This window comes from Hyaena hyaena, unplaced genomic scaffold (assembly GCF_003009895.1).
Source record: "Hyaena hyaena isolate Hyena2069 unplaced genomic scaffold, ASM300989v1 scaffold_713, whole genome shotgun sequence".
In the NCBI taxonomy this organism is placed as follows: Eukaryota; Metazoa; Chordata; class Mammalia; order Carnivora; family Hyaenidae; genus Hyaena; species Hyaena hyaena.
This window is the reverse complement of record NW_024081334.1, coordinates 334,964-350,839: the sequence shown is the minus strand read 5'-3', so window position 1 is coordinate 350,839 and position 15,876 is coordinate 334,964. Positions and strand designations below refer to the sequence as shown.

The following is a 15,876-nucleotide window of genomic DNA, read 5'->3' as shown; positions in this document are numbered from 1 at the left end:
CACTGAACAATGCTCAAATCTAGTGCTCCAGGCCACATGCTCTCAGGTACACATTTCTAGTTTCACTTTCACCAAGTGGCCTCAGACAATCTCCCCATGAATCAATGTTCTTGTTTTTCAGCAGAATCCAAATAGGAGCCTCAGATCAGAGGCAGCTAAAATTGAACAAACATGGAAATCTGAGGGACCTGAGGTCAACTCTAAGATAATCAAGTAGCTGTGTGATGTGATTACCGTAAATTAGTTACTTAAACTCTGTGAGATCCCATTTTTCTTATTTATGAAATAGGATAGCTGTGAGGTGGCCTTAAAAAATCCTTAAAGTGGACTTTCTTCTTTCTCTTCCTCATAAGCACCTTTCAACTACTGACTGCAGAGGTGGGTGGAGAGGTACCTAACTGACAAGTCTGGAAGTCCAGATTTCCTAAACTGGTGTTTAAAAATGTACCGCAGACTTGTTTTAATCAGGTATGCTAAGACATGTGAACATGGAAATGACTTTCATGAAGGAATAAGTTAATATTCAGAGTTCCCCATGAACAGAAAGCATGGTATGCCATGCAAGGCCACATGGGGAAGCACCAGCATCAATTAGGCGGTACATGGAGTGGGGAAAAACATGGGTGGTTTCAGGTGAGGTGGGGTAACTAGGCTTAGAATAGGCTCATGTGAATAATTTTAGCATATTGAAATAAGATCCAGGGGCTGTCCCTAGTCGTCTAGTCTCTGAACCTGGGATGATTAGGGCAGAAGGATAGATAGCGGCATTGAGTGTGAGAACCCCATAAAAGAGGGGGTTGGGAGTGTGGGCTCTGGATTGATTGGTCTTCATTAGAAGAGAATGGAGTGTTTGCTCTCTAGGAAAGAGGTAGTCTGGGAGTGGCTTTCTCTATAATGTCAGCAAGGGCCCAAGATGTCAAAGCTTTAGCAAATAAAAACATGATTAACACAATTAATTCTTTATATGCTTAGAAGAAGGGGATCTGATTATGTTTACTGATTTCTAAGTTGTCAACATGTTTAGAACTTAACTCAGTATCTTCCTCCCCTAAACCTGTTCGTCCTGGACCACTTACCTCAGTGAGAGCATCTCCATCTACCCAGGCATCTAGATCAAACATCTAGGAATTATAGACTCCCTTTTGCTGTGAGCCACCACTCAGTTCTCCTTTTGATAAAAGACTTGCTTCCCAGTGCTGGAAACTGAAGGCAGCCTTCAGTGACAGTCCTTTCAGTGACTGCCATAGCCTTAAGGAGCCACCTTACCAAAGGACTTGCCCCTCTATCCAGGTCCCCTACAGCAGTCGATGTGGAAGGACAAAGGCCAAACCATCTTGGCCCATTTCAAGACAAGTCTGAAGGTCCTTCCCTTCCTTTCATGCCTATTGATTCTCTCTGAGTCTGTTTCTCAGGTAACCCAACTCTGACACCAATCTATTACCAGTCCTGGCAACACCTCCTACTCAACATCTGTGAAATCTACTTTCAAGTCTTCCCCTATTATTAGTGTTTTAGCTCATGACCACCATCTTGTCTTACTTAGATATCCACAAGAGACTCTAAGAAGTCTGGTTTCTGGCCAGAAACCTATGTGGGATCTTTTAGGTCTGATCATTGGCAATCACAAAGACTTTTCCTGGGGAAAGCTATTCCCCCCTCTTTGCCCACAGCAGACTTGGTGGCAGCCAGTACACTGCTGTCTCTGAAGGGAGCTGTAGTTAGGGCTCAGACCTCCTGGCCAAGAGAAGCAGCCATGCTCTCATATATCCTTGCATTCCTAGCCCAGGAGCCTCCATTTGGAGACCTCTTTATTGGGAGCCTTCAGGCAAAGCATTACTCAGGTGCCTCTGCAGAGACCTCCTAATAGTGGGGAGGAGAGAAAACTTGAAGATTTTTTCTCCACTTTGACTCAGTACCCAGTATTCCTATCTTTTCCCTGCTCTTCACCCCTCACCCCATATCCATTAGACAGTAGGAGTCTTTTGTTCTGTCCTCTCTCAGCAGTGAGACACTATCCTCACCTGCCCTGATAATTGGGAAAATGGAACACTGAGGGAGCCAGAGCTTTTTCTTCTTGCTTATATATCATAGTGAGTGATTAAGGGCTTGCCTTGTGCTTCATTCTGGCTTGTCTTTTTTTTTTTTTAATGTTTATTTTTGAGAGAAAGAGAGAGAGAGAATGAGCAGGGGAGGGGAAGAGAGGGAGGCAGACACAGAATCCGAAGCAGACTGCAGGCTCTGAGGTGTCAGCACAGAATCTGATGTGGGGCTCGAACTCACAGACCATGGGATCATGATTTGAGCTGAAGTCAGATGCTTAATCATTTGAGCCAACCAGGTGCCCCCATTCTTGCTTGTCTTAATTAATTACTCCAAAACCTGGGAGCTCAACTCTCTCCAGCTCAGCTTATTCATGCTAGACTCCTGATTGTTCTCCTTATATAATAATAATGATGATCTTTTAAGATGGAATTTGCACCCAACATTAACCGAGATAGACCATACTCTGTGCCACAATATAAAGCCTTAAAAATTAAAAGGAACTAAATCATACAAAATTATGTTCTCTGACAATAATTGAATTTAATTAGAAACCAATAAAAGATATTTGGAAGAATCTCTAAATATTTGGAAGTTTAAAAAAAGTGAAATAATCTATGGATAAAAGAGGAAGTCACAAGGGAAACTAAAACATATTTTTAATTGGATAAAAATAAAAACATAACATATAAAAATTTGTGAGATATAGCTAAAGCAGTGCTTAGAGGAAGACTCATAAGTTTAAATGCTTCTATGAGAAAAGGGGAAAGGTTTCAGATCAATTATCTACACTTACACCTTAAGAAATTAGGGGAAAATAGCAGAATAAACCCAAAGAAAACAGAGGACAGGGAATAATAAAGGTAAGAGAAGAAATCAATGAAATTAAAAACAAGAAGATAGGAAAAAGTAAATGAAACCAATAGTCGATTCTTTGGAAAGTCAATAAAACTAAAAACCTCTAGTTAGATTGTGCGAAAAATAAAAAAAGAAGATACAAACTACCAATAACAAGAAGAAAACCAAGAACACTCTACCAAACCATAGTAAGGGAAAACTAGGAACACTTTATGCCTATACATCCAAAAATTTAGTTGAAGTGGACCAGTTCCTTGAAACACATGAACTATCAAAGGTCCATAATTTGAATAATCATATTTCTATTAAAGAAACTGAATTCATAGTAAAACAAACCCTTCTAACCACAACAGCCCAGTCCTCCAAGGCCCAGATAACTTTACTGCTGAATTTTTTTTAATAGTTTATTGTCAAGTTGGTTTCCATATAACACCCAGTGTTCATGACCACAAGTGCCCTCCTCCATGCCCATCACCCCCCTTCCCCTCTCCTCCACCCTCATCTGCCCTCAGTTTGTTCTCAGCATTCAAGAGTCACTCATGGTTTGCCTCCCTCCCTCTCCCCAAATATTTTTCCCCTTCTTCTCCCCCACGGTCCTCCATTAAGTTCCTCTTCATTCATCTATACGTGCAAACATATGGTACCTGTCCTTCTCTGCCTGACTTATTTCACTCAGCAGAACACCCTCAAGATCCATCCATGTTGCTACACATGGCCAGATTTCATTCTTTCTCATTGCTGAATTCTATCAAACAGTGCAGGAAAAATAACCTCAAGTCTACATAATCTCCTGAAAATATAAAAGGAAAGAACAGTTCTGACAATGCTGAGCTTCAGCTAATCCCTGTGGTCCCAGAAAACAGAAAAAACTCTCTCCTTTTGGATCCTTTTGTGTTCTGTGAAAGGGCTACCACAAAGTACCACCCTATTCTCCCATATCCTGAGGTAAGATCACCTTTGCCCTTCTGTAACAACTCCCTTGTTTTATAAAAGCCCAAGTTTTCTCCCTCTTCTCAGAGACTTTCCTTGGTAAGGAACATTCTCTCTACTGCAGTAGCCTGAATAAAACTATCTTTATTGCCCAGTGCTCTTTATCTTTGGCAATTTTGGTTCTGTGACTTGTACAGTACCAGAGTCTGCCTTCAGATCCCTGGTTGCTCCACCTAGTGGATGAGCCTCTTCTTTCCAAATGGTGCTGGGGAATCAAGGGTGTGTGGGGCTCCTGGTCCTGGGCTCTGGACTTGTGGCCATCAGTAGCATGGTAAGGATTTGATTTTGATACCTTTTGAATGTTCACTTGATTTCTGGTGCTGGATTCTTTTGGTTTCTTGGTTTGATCATTTGGTGATCTCTGTAAACAGATAATGATTTATAGAGATCTTGTTTCTGTTGAGTGAAGATGGCAGAGAATCTGGTTTGTTTGCCTTCTGCTTGTCTATTTGTCTACCTTAAGGTCAAATCAATTAAGAATTTCATGCCCACCAGCATGTGGCTATCTGGACTGGTGAGTTTTGTGTATGCTTGACCCATGGCTGAAATTTTATGATTGAAGCTTATAAGCTTTCTCTCTATGTTCAGAAAGGTCTTTCCCTCTCACTGTGTATGTGTGTAATATTTTCCTAACTTCAGATAGTATTACCAAATTAGATTATAAAGTCTCTTAAAGGAACTCTATTCTGATCAACTTGAAAATAAATTAGCAGGGTGCCTGGGTGGCTCAGTAGCTTAAGTGTCTGACTTCAGCTCATGTCATGATCTCATGGTTTGTGGGCTTGAGCCCGTCGGGCTTTGTGCTGAACGCTTGCTCAGAGCCTGGACCCTGCTTCAGGTTCTGTGTCTCCTTCTCTCTCTGCCCCTCCCCTGCTCACACTCTCTCAAAAATAAATAAATGTAAAAAACTTATTTAAAAAAAGAAAACAAATTATCATTTGTAATAATTGAATATTCCTAATATTAAAGAAGTTAAGGAAATTGAACCTCAAATTTTTTTTTTAAATTTTAGTTATTTAAATATTCTCTATATCTAATGTGGGGCTTGAACTCATAACCCCAAGATCAAGAGTAGGATGCTCTTCTGACTGAGCCAGCCAGGTGCCCTGAACCTCAAACATTTTCAAGGTGAAAAAAATAACTCAGAAACAGTCTAACTGTTTAAGGTCAGATAATTTAGGTAAATCTTTGGCAGACAAGACTAGTTAAATATTTGGCTTAATAAATGGAGTGATGTTTTCTGCATGTTAAATAATTATTAGTGTTAACTAATAATATGTATAGGTTTTTATTCTATTGGGTAAGTACCTCCTAAACTTATACAGTCCTACTGATTGTATAAGCTAGCATTACTGTAACTAAATGTTACCATTATGAAAAATATGAATTTGTTTATTTTTAAAAGAGAGAGAGAGAGAGCAAGCAAGCATGAGCTGGGGAGGGGCAGAGAGAGAGGGAGACACAGAATTTGAAGCAGGGTCCAAGCTCTGAGCTGTCAGCATAGAGTCTGAAAAATATGCATTTGTAATCATTACTCTAACAAATTTTCTTTCAATAGTAAGTATGTCAGCTTGAATATAATTTCCAATATTTTTATATCACTTAACCTTGGAGTTAACTGATGGATATTCAATAGATATTTAGATTATTTCAGTAAGATAGAATACTGAATCGTTCATTGATTACTAAACATAAAGTTTATGTATTCTTGTTTTTTTAATGCTACAGAGAGACTATATATATACATATATATATGTATATATATATCTATATGTCTTTTAATGAATGTGTTTTTCCATTTTGGAAAGTACACTGTGAGGGACATAGACAGAACTAGAAAGTTGTGAGAGAAGAGTTCAACTTGTCATGGTCAAAGATGATGAAAGGTTGCTAGGTTTTATAAGATTAGCAAAAAGAGCTATAGTATCAAATATACTTATGCAAAAAAAAAAGAATTTGGTTTTCTTTGTTAAAATGACAAAAATTTCTTGGATTACTGTTTGCTCTTAACATGAGGTTGCAAAGGGTTATTTATTGCTTTCTGTGTACTGTGCCTAGACAGCTGAGATTCTGTAGATTCTGAAACCAATCTTTGTGTTTTATGTGGACTGTGCCATGTCTCTGATTACTCCAGGTCACAAAGGTCTCTTAGAAAAGAGCTAAGATTCCTTACAGTTATGTTTATTTTATTTTATTAAAAACATTTTAAAATGTTTATTTAGTTTTGAGATACAGAGAGAGAGACAGAGTGTGAGCAGGGAGAAGCAGAGAGAGGAAGACACAGAATCTGAAACAGGCTCCAGGCTCTGAGCTGTCAGCACAGAGCCCAATGGGGCTTGAACTCATGGACCATGAGATCATGACCTGAGCCGAAGTTGGACGCTCAACCAACTGAGCCACCCAGGTGCCCCTGCAATCATCTTTATTTTAGAAATACACTTTGGTTAAACTAATAGTCAAGTGTTCAGTAACCCATGATCCTATCATAATCACTGTTCAAATCTCTTGACAACTTTTGATATTCTGTCTTTCCAAAATTAAATCCTTAAAATAACTTTTGAACCTGAAACTGCCTTTGGAATCTCCCAGAGGGTCCTTGGAATATCATAAAGCATTTGTTCTTTCACCTTGTAAAAAAAGATAGTTGTTAGAAATACTTATGTTTATTTGACATGTTACCATAGATGAGTTGAATGGGAAGAGCTATCAAGTCCAGAAAAAATGTCTGACCTTCCCTAGGTTAAATGTGAATGGGTAAAAGGTTAAAATAAATATTTCAGAAATTGTATGCTTTATGGAAAGTTCCTGTAGAATTGCAAATGCCCTTGCTGTCCATGATGTGTTCCTATTTACCAGAGAATTGAGCCTACTTTGCCTGGTATCATTCAATAATAACATAGTGTGATAGATCATGATTTCATTTAATTTTAAATGTTAACTTTGTTGCAACTTTACTTTTTTAATTTGAATCTAGCATTTTTTAGGCCAGTGGTTTCAATTGGGGATTGAAATAATAAAATTTACACAGTTTTATTAATATACAGATGTTTAGGACCTGCTCCAGACTTATTCAATCTTGTTACAGATATTCTTGCTATATTCTAACTACATGGTTTATATATTCATAATAAATTTTCTCAGGATTATTATATATTATATCAGAAGATTTTTTCTCTGTAAGGATGTTCATTTATTTTAATAAATTAGCTATCATGTTAGCTGTTTTCTTTGAAAATAGGGATAATCATTATGTTTATAACTATGTCTGAAAAGTTTTGATTGCCTTTGTTATCTTGTTTTGTATATGGCAGAAAGATCCAAATTCCTTGTCTGTTACACTATTCTTACTATGAATTCTGATGAGTTGTTTTACTTTAAAAATTATTAGTAATAATTTAACCACACACACTTTAAGTCTTCTGCAGATAGTTTTTTGTTTTATTCTGATGCTTCAGCTACTGGCCCAAGAGCTTCATCTTCAACAAAGAACTGTCTCAGAACCCCATAAGAGGGACTATGCCAGGTACCTTTGGGTGTAGGGTTCTGATGATATGACATAATCGACTTTGAGACTGTAACAGGGTTTTCCTAAAACTCTAGCAGAAAAGCAGATGGGTTTAAGAGACTGCAATACCAAGACAGACCAGAGCAATAATTAATTATATTAAACTGAATGAATTGATGAGGGATGATTATGGGTTTTCTTTGAAACATTGTCAATATTTTAATTTTCTATTTTCTGAATACATAAGGAATCACTTTTTTCCTCTTTAGCTGAAGAAAAACCATTTCGTACACCATGCTTTTGTAAAATGAAACATTTGTTAATCATAACTTTCTCTCCCTGCCTGACCCCTCTAGAATTAGGACACTCTGAGTATTCTTATTTTCATAGCAATATAACTGTTTGCATAGGTTCAATAAGAATCTGTCCTTCTAACAAGGAGGCACACCCGGAAACTTGGCTATACAACCAAAGCCTTGCATGGAATATCATTTTTAAAAATATGAATTAAAGAATATGAATTCAATGAAATATACCCAGATGCTTTTAAGGAGTTAAAATTGACTTCATGCAGTCAATGCTCATAAAGCCTTCTTGGAAAAACTGGTTTGATTTGGGGCTTATACAGTTGCCAGCCCTATAGGTCAGTGAGGAAGGTAAGATTCTGGCAGGCTCAGGAACAGGAGGATATTTAGGAAACCTCTAGAAGGGAGGGATTCACTCAAATCTAGAGGTACCAGAGGTGAGATCTGGAGGGTGGTCCATGGCTTGGCTTCTTAGCCTCCAAGGTACAATATCCATAAATTGATAGACTCCATATTGTCAAGATTTCAATTCTCCTGAAATTGATTTACAGATTCATCATACTCTGCATCAAGACTGAAGGGCATTTTGTAGATATTGATAAATTAATTATAAATTGCACATGGAAAGGCAGACAAAATACAATAACTACAGTAATATTGAAAAAGAATAAAATGAGAAGGTTCACATATCTTTCTCAAGACATACTACAAAACTACAGTAGTCAAGACAAATGGTGTGGGCAAAAGGACAGGACCCTTACATCAATGCGACAGAACAGACAGTCCAGAAATAGAGGCACAAATGTAGACAGCTGGTTTTTGACAAAGGTACAAAGGCAGTTCAATGGAGAAAGGACAGTCTTTTAAAAAACGGTACTGCAAAAAACTGAAATTTGACCCTCTCAAACTATATAGAAGTTAACTCAAAATGGATAAAAAATCTGAGTATAAAATATAAAACTATGGAACTGTGTAGAAGAAAATATAGGAAACTCTATGTCCTCAGGTTCAGTAAAGTCCTCTGTGTTTAGGTTCAGTATATCCTGGATATAACAGTAAAAGTATGGTCCATAAAAGAAAAATGATAAATTGCGTTCCACTGAAATTACAAACTTTTGGTCTGCAAAAGATACTTTTAAATAATTAAAATACAAGTGATAGATTGGAAAAAATATTGGCAAATCACATATCTGACAAGGTACCTGTATTCAGAATACATGAAGAACTCTCAAAACTCAGAAAACAAATAATCCAATAAAAACTGGGAGAAAGATTCAGGCACTTCACCAAAGAAGTGACAAATAGCATATGAAAAAATGTTCAACATCATACTCACTAGGGAAATGCAAATTAAAACCAAATGAGATATCACACAGATAAAACACTGGCAATACTAAGTACTGACAAAAATACAGAACGATGAGAACCATTATACTTTGATGGTGAGAATGAAAATTTTCATGGTACAGCTACTTTGAAATAGTGTTTGATAGCTTGTTATAGTTAAACATACACTTACAAAATGACCCAATAATTTACTCCCAGGTATAAACTTATGTCCATACAAAGACTCGTACACTAATGTTCATAGTAGTTTATTTATAATAGACAAAAACTGGAAACAACCCAAATGCCCTTAAATTAGTGAACAAACTGTAGTATATCCATTCAGTGGAACACTATTCAGCAATTAAAAGGAAAAAGAACCTGATATATGCAAAAACACAGATGAACCTCAAATGCATTATGCCAGGTGAAAAAAGTCACCCTCAAAAGGCAATATGATATGAGCCCATTTATATGACACTTTGGAATAGTCAAATCCATAGAGATGGAGACTAGACTGGCCAGGAACTGGGGGTGGAGGGGTGAGGGGTTGACTACAAAGGGACAGCATTGAGTTTTTAGATTAGTGGGACTCTTCTGTATTTAATTATGGTGGTTACATGACTGTATACATTTGTCAAAGCTCGTAGAACTGTACAGCAAAACAGTAACTTTTACTGTGTATAACTCCAAAAATAAAATAAAAAAGGAAAAACAGTATGCAAGCAATTTGTCCACATCAACGTCCTGCTTAAAACCTTTCCATTGCTCTAAGAACTGTCAGTACACAATTGTTAGCATGGGGCCACAGCCTGGTCCTCCTTCTTTCTTGTTATGCTCCTCATTCCATATCATTAGCAATTCCTGTATATTTAAAGCACCTGATACAGTACCCAGCACAGGTATTCTGTAAACACAGGCTCCCTTTCTTTGAACATCTTACTGCATTTGTTTATGTTGGCTCTTCTTCCTGAAGGTTCTTTCTACTCCTCACTCCAGCTAACTTGCAGGCATGAAGACTCAGGCAATACCTTCTCCTGAAGGGCTTCTCTGACTTACTTCCTCTTCATCTCTGCTCCTCAGAACAGGTAGACTCTGGTGCCTCTCTTCTGAGCTTCCTCATCTGTGCAGTAAAGGCTTGGGGATGTTCAAACCTTATGCATTTTGAAAAAAGGGCTAGCCTTCAGCTGTTTCAAGGAAGATTGACTCTAAGTGTCTGAAATATCCTGCTTGATAAGAGTGGCTTTGTATACCTGGGGACTTCAGTCACCCTGGACAGTTTATACTAACAGTGTGATTTACCATGGGGTCCCTGGGCTACACTGTATCAGTGTGACCTATGGAGAGCCTGGAGACTAAGTAACTAAGGTCAGTCTTATAGGCACTACATACCTAAGTAACTGACCTCCAATAAAAACCCTGGACACCAAGGCTTCAAAGTACTCTCCTGGTTGGCAATGCTCCTACATACTGTCACACATTTTTGCTGGGAGAACTAAGCATGGTCCATATGGGAGGAGACATCTGGAGGTTTATTCCTGGTTTCTCTTGGACTATGACCTATGCTCCTTTAGCCTTGGTTGATTTTAACCTGTATGCTTCCACTGTAATAAACTGGAATCTGGGTGTAACAGCTTTTCTGAGCTGTGTGAGTCTTTCTAGAGAATCATCCACTGAGAGTGGCTTGGAAACCCCTGACACAACATCCCACTGGGTTTACTTCTATCAGAGCACTTATAATGAGCTGTCACTGTCTCTTTCTGTGCTGTCATTTATTTAAGAGCAAGAACCTTGTATGATTTGCCTACCATCTCTAGCGCCTAGTGCTGTGCCTGGAACATGAAAAGTGTTAAATAAATGTCTGACTGCAAGAGAGGCCTAGCCCTCTCGTGAGTCTGATTCCTATCCAAGTCAGAAAAATGCCTCAGGGACTTGTAGAGGAATGTGGAAGTTGCAAGCATTCTCTCCCAAGAAGAAATCATAAGGCATTAACCATGCAAAAGCACAGGTAGAGAAAACTGTCAACCCCAGAAGCCTGAACTGAGAATTAAGTCTGTCAGACAAGACACCTGGAATAGGAATTTTAAGAGCCTGAGCCCAGGAGCAGCAGTGTGATAACATGGCTGAGGGCGGTGGAGACTATAGGTGCTTGCTTAGGCGGAGATGAGAACAGTGGGACAGAAAGAAGTTACAGAAATTCCACCATGTCAACTATGTTTTATTTTCAGGTTCTGCCTTTAAGGAAAGCCCTCTCTACACCAGGAAAAGTGAGATTTCAATGGAAAATGCCAAGACTCTACATTTAAAATTCAAGAAGTCTTTTGGAAATAAGGAGTCCACATGTCTCTGGTAGATTCCTTGGCTGATGCTCCGCCCTGCAGGTGAGCTGCAATTCCAGCCTCAAGTACTAGCCCTTCTGGTTCTTGCTGACAACCACAAAAATGTTCAGCAATACACTCCATTACAAAAATCACAAAAACAATAATTAAGTTTGCTAAGGATCTTTTACTGGTAATTCTTAATCTTTCTTAAGAGAAAAACACAGTTCAATTAAACACACACGTGCTTTGTCTTAGAGCCAGAGACCAAACAGAAACACAACACAATAAATGCCGACTCATGTAGGGTATCCACCCCAAATCAATAGCTCTGACTGGAATCATGGAATTTTATGGTTGATTAGAAAAGAGGTCAGGTCTTTGATTTCAATGTCTTCATTTTGAAAATGGGGTAACTGGGATCTAGAAAAAAACCGTGACTGCTGAATAAAGATAACAGCATGCAAGTAGTCAAGACACCACTTTGATATCGAATCACACGGATCCAGACCTGGAGCTCTAGTGAGGCATGACCTCGCTAGGCAGACTGGGATAAGTTGCTGCATCTCTCTGGGCCTGTTTTTGTACCTGAGTTGTAGGTAATAATGCTTACCTCACTGGATTTTATGTGGGGAAGGAGGTAATATACAGCATCATACCTGGCATATAGAAGATGCTCAAAAAATTAATTTCCTTTTGCCCTTCCCATTGAATCTCCATCTATGGCAGCCTTTCCAAGAAGATCTCTCCATCTAAACCACAGATTCAAAGAGTATTACATGAGTGCTTATTTTCTCAATTCCTCCCAAGGATGGCAAATAGCTAGTACCATTCCAGAAGAAGAGAAGAAAGTTCTTGCATTGCATACAGTAGATGTCTTAGGACATTAGGGCTTAATTCTCTCTAGGAATCCAGTTGAGATGGCTTCATAGACACGCAAAGCTCTACGGCGTTCATGGCAGTACACTGTTACAAGTCTAGTTTTGAATATTACTGATACAGCGCTTCCAAAATAAGGCAGGCAGTAGAGGGCTGAGGGATGGAACTGAGGGCAGAGGGTGAAGAGGGAATTCAAAATGCTTTCAAGCCCTGGGTTTCTGTAGTTGGTTACTGACTAGCACTCCTTGAGCATGAGCACTGTTCTGTCCACACGCCTAGTGATATCTGTGTTCTGTGAGGGGCATGGCATTTCACTCTGGGCCTCACATAAACTCTTCCAATATCTCGCTGCTTTAAACCCTGCTCTCCCATTGTAGGGGCATCTCTGAGGCCCTCAAGAAGCAGCTTTCTGAGCCTTAGCTTTTACCTTGTCCTACCCTCCAACACACACAAACGGTGGTCCATTATCTCTGAAACTCATCCAGGCTGCCTCTGTGCCCCTGGTGTGGTCTGGGGAGTCCCTGAATCTCAGGGTCACCTAATAAACCTGGGTTTCTGCCATTTCCATCTGCCTCATGCCTGCTCTGGGGCAAAGGAGTCTTTGCGGGCACCAGGGACAACCGCTGGAGCTTCTCTGGGCCCGTTTGTCATTGCTAAGGTGTAGCAGGTATGTCTTCTCACTCTGGAAGTGGAAGGAAAGCCATTTGGGCAAAGAGGAAAAAAAAAGGAGTCCTCTGCCAGTTTCCTTAAAGTCTCACTTACGGTATTATCTAGTTTGGTTTTTCTCAAGTGGGGTTTCTACTTAAGTACCCCAGAGAGGAGAGAGAGTTTCAAGGGAATTGGGATGGGAGGGTGTCAGAGCTGCAGAATTTTGAAAAACTTTTATTTGGAGGAGACACCAACCTTTCTGAGTTTCATGTGTTTGTTTTGGGACAGGGCAGATGAGAATCACGGAGTGCTCAATACAAGGGTCTGGGCATCCTTCACTTTCCTTGTCTAACCAATGATTTTAGAGCAGAGTCCCACCCCTGTATCTGTCAGTAAGGTACTCTCACAACCTTTGGGAACCAACCTTTAACTCTCCAACATGGTCTGTGCTGCACCCTGGGGGAGGGCGAGAACTGCTGTCTGCATTCCTCTCTACCTCCTCCCTGCTCCTCTCTGGGTTTGCAGCTAGACCAGCGAACACATAGAGCCTCACCTCCACCTCCACCACTAGGTAGGACTACAGGCAGCACCCTCTACCCTACGTACAAGCATAATGCACACATTACTTCCTGCCCCTACCACCTGATTTCTCACATCTGGGCAGCACCTGTCTTCCTTTACAGCTTCCACCTCAGGGGCTCAAAAATAACTTTTTGAATGTTTACAAGAAGCAAAATACAAAGAATCCAGCTTGTCAACTAACCAAGGGCTGGCGATCACCATTTATAAAACCACTCTGGACTTCCTTAAATAATATGTAGGGTCAAAGTCTTCCCAATTTGTACCCAGATCTCAATCCTCCGAATAGAACGGGAGCACTAAGTCCCTGGGGACGCCAGAACACTCGTATCTCGGAGAGACAGCACTGCTTGTTTCAGTGTATCCAAGACAAGCCCCCTCCTCTGGGTGGGGAGCCTCTGTCCTGAAGCCAGGACCAAACACAATGAATCTGGTCCACCCCTGACCAGCGAGCCCTTTCCCACCTTCTGTTTTACAGAGGTCAAAGAGCCAGCGCGTGCCATTGGTCAAGAACAGCTGCATCAAAGACCAAATACTAGTCTCACCTTAAACACTCAGTCTCCCAGCTGACGACGCGCCCTGCTACGGGAGTGGGGTGCAAACAAGGTCTCAGCTGTAACAGGTAGCCCACTGGTGAAGTGCAGGAAAGAAGGGGCAGGGATGACGGGAGGCGGCGGCGGCGGTGGTAAATCAGAAGATAATCAGGGGAAAGAAAAGGAGTATTCCTGGAGGCGGCGGCGGTGATAATCAGGGGAAAGAAAAGGAGTCTAGAGGGCGAAGTAACGGGCAGCAAGGAACCAGAGAATGGAAACGAAAAACAGATAAAGTGAGGGAGGGGAGCGGGGGAGGCGAGACAGTGTCGCGGGGAAGGAGGGAGGCGGCAGCTCACGAGAGGACAGACGTGGGGCGCGGCAGGGGCGCGGTCGGCGCCCTTACCGGCGGTGGCCGAGCGCAGGCTCTCCAGGCTCCAGGAGCGCGACAGGGCGCCGCGCATGCCCCCGCTGCCGCCGCACACCACGCCGCTGCTGTCCGAGTCCGAGCCCGGGGACAGCCCGGCGCTACTGCCCCCGCTGCTGCTGCTGCTGCTGCCGAGGTCGCCGCTCGTCTGCCCGCTCGACTCGCTCGGGCATTGCTGCGCCCTGGTGCAGGCGGGCCCGAGCTCCAGCCACAGGCTTGGGGGCGGCGGGGCCGCGGGCGGCGGGGCGAGCGGGCCGGGGGCCAGGCCGGCGCCGTCGGAGGGCGAGGGGCGTGCGGGCGGGCGCGCGGCTTCCCCGGCCCCGTCCCCGCCCGGCCGCCGCTCCGGCCCCGCTGACATCATGGGGCTCCGCTAAGGAGGCTCGCGGCCGGGCGCTCGGGCTCTGCGGGCGCGGGGCGGGGACCCTCTGCGGGCGCGGGGCGCGCGGCTCGGGCAAGGCCGGACGCCTCCGGGCAAGGTCCGCTGGCCGCCCACTCCCGGCCAGCCTGGCGGGCGCAGAGCCGCGGCGGCCACCGGGGTGCGGGTCGCGGGCCCGGTCGGCTCGCGCTCACGCACGCGCGCACGCAAACCTGGAGCGGCGGCGGCGGCGGCGGGCGCGGGCGCGGCGCGCGGGGGCACCGGCCACCCTCGTCCCCGCAGGGCCGCGCCCCGCCGCCAGCATTCCTGCGCGCGTGTGAGGCTGGGGCCATCTTCGGAGGGGACGCCCCGAGGCCACGGGGGTGAGTAGGGCCGGTGGGCGCTCCCATTTGCTCGGCAAGGACCCGGCTCAGACTGGGGGCAGCGCGTCCGTGCCCATCCGGGGCGGGAGCTCGGGGCAGGGACTCGGGCAGAGGTCCGTGAACACCGTCTCGGGGGAGCGCGCTTGGCCGGGACACGCCCCTAGCCACCGGGCCTGCCGCGCGCACGGTGTGCGGAGGGGACGGCAGTCTGCAGGAACGTGCCCCGCTCGCGGTACGCTGTCCCGATGCTCTGCAGTGATTAGAGACCATAAAGGTGGGGTCCTCCTCCCCACCATGGAAGTGTCTGAAACAGCCCAGTGACAGGCACAAATGAAAATGGGAGCCCCAAAGCACAAGACAGAGAGCCAGGGATTACAGGGGTTTGTTTGGGGGAGGATAGGGATTATTAGGGAAAAAAGCTGCTGTTTCCTTGGACCCTCCCAGACAGTCGTGAGCATTTTGCACGTTCTTGGGGTGTGCCTAAAGGGTGAAGTACCTCCGCTGTTGCTGTTTCAGACAAGGACAATACATCAAGAAGTACTTATAGGAAATACAAAATCTAGGAGGTGAAAACAGTGGGAGACTTGGTCTTGGAGGTGAGCTATGTTAGCGGAAGTCCTAATATGGATTGTATGGGCTGATCGGGATCAATGACCTTCCCTCCCAATCTCTTAACCTCCCTTCCCCCTCCCCAGCAACATCCCTCCTCCAACCCCTCCAAGCCCTAGGAAGC

The 15,876-nt window shown here is 43.1% G+C and overlaps 1 protein-coding gene across 2 annotated transcripts in view; it reads right to left on the bottom strand.

The window, feature by feature from the left end:
• ARHGEF4 (Rho guanine nucleotide exchange factor 4) overlaps nucleotides 1-15,876 on the bottom strand; it is a 135,977-nt gene that overhangs the window by 66,649 nt on the left and 53,452 nt on the right. Inside the window, exon 1 of one of the 2 annotated variants that reach the window (XM_039217647.1) lies at nucleotides 14,385-14,413. The exons of the other annotated variant lie outside the window; for it this stretch is intronic. The gene's annotated coding sequence lies outside the window, so the exon portion shown is untranslated. Of the gene's footprint in view, nucleotides 1-14,384; nucleotides 14,414-15,876 lie in introns of those variants that run through there. 2 annotated transcript variants of the gene reach the window in all.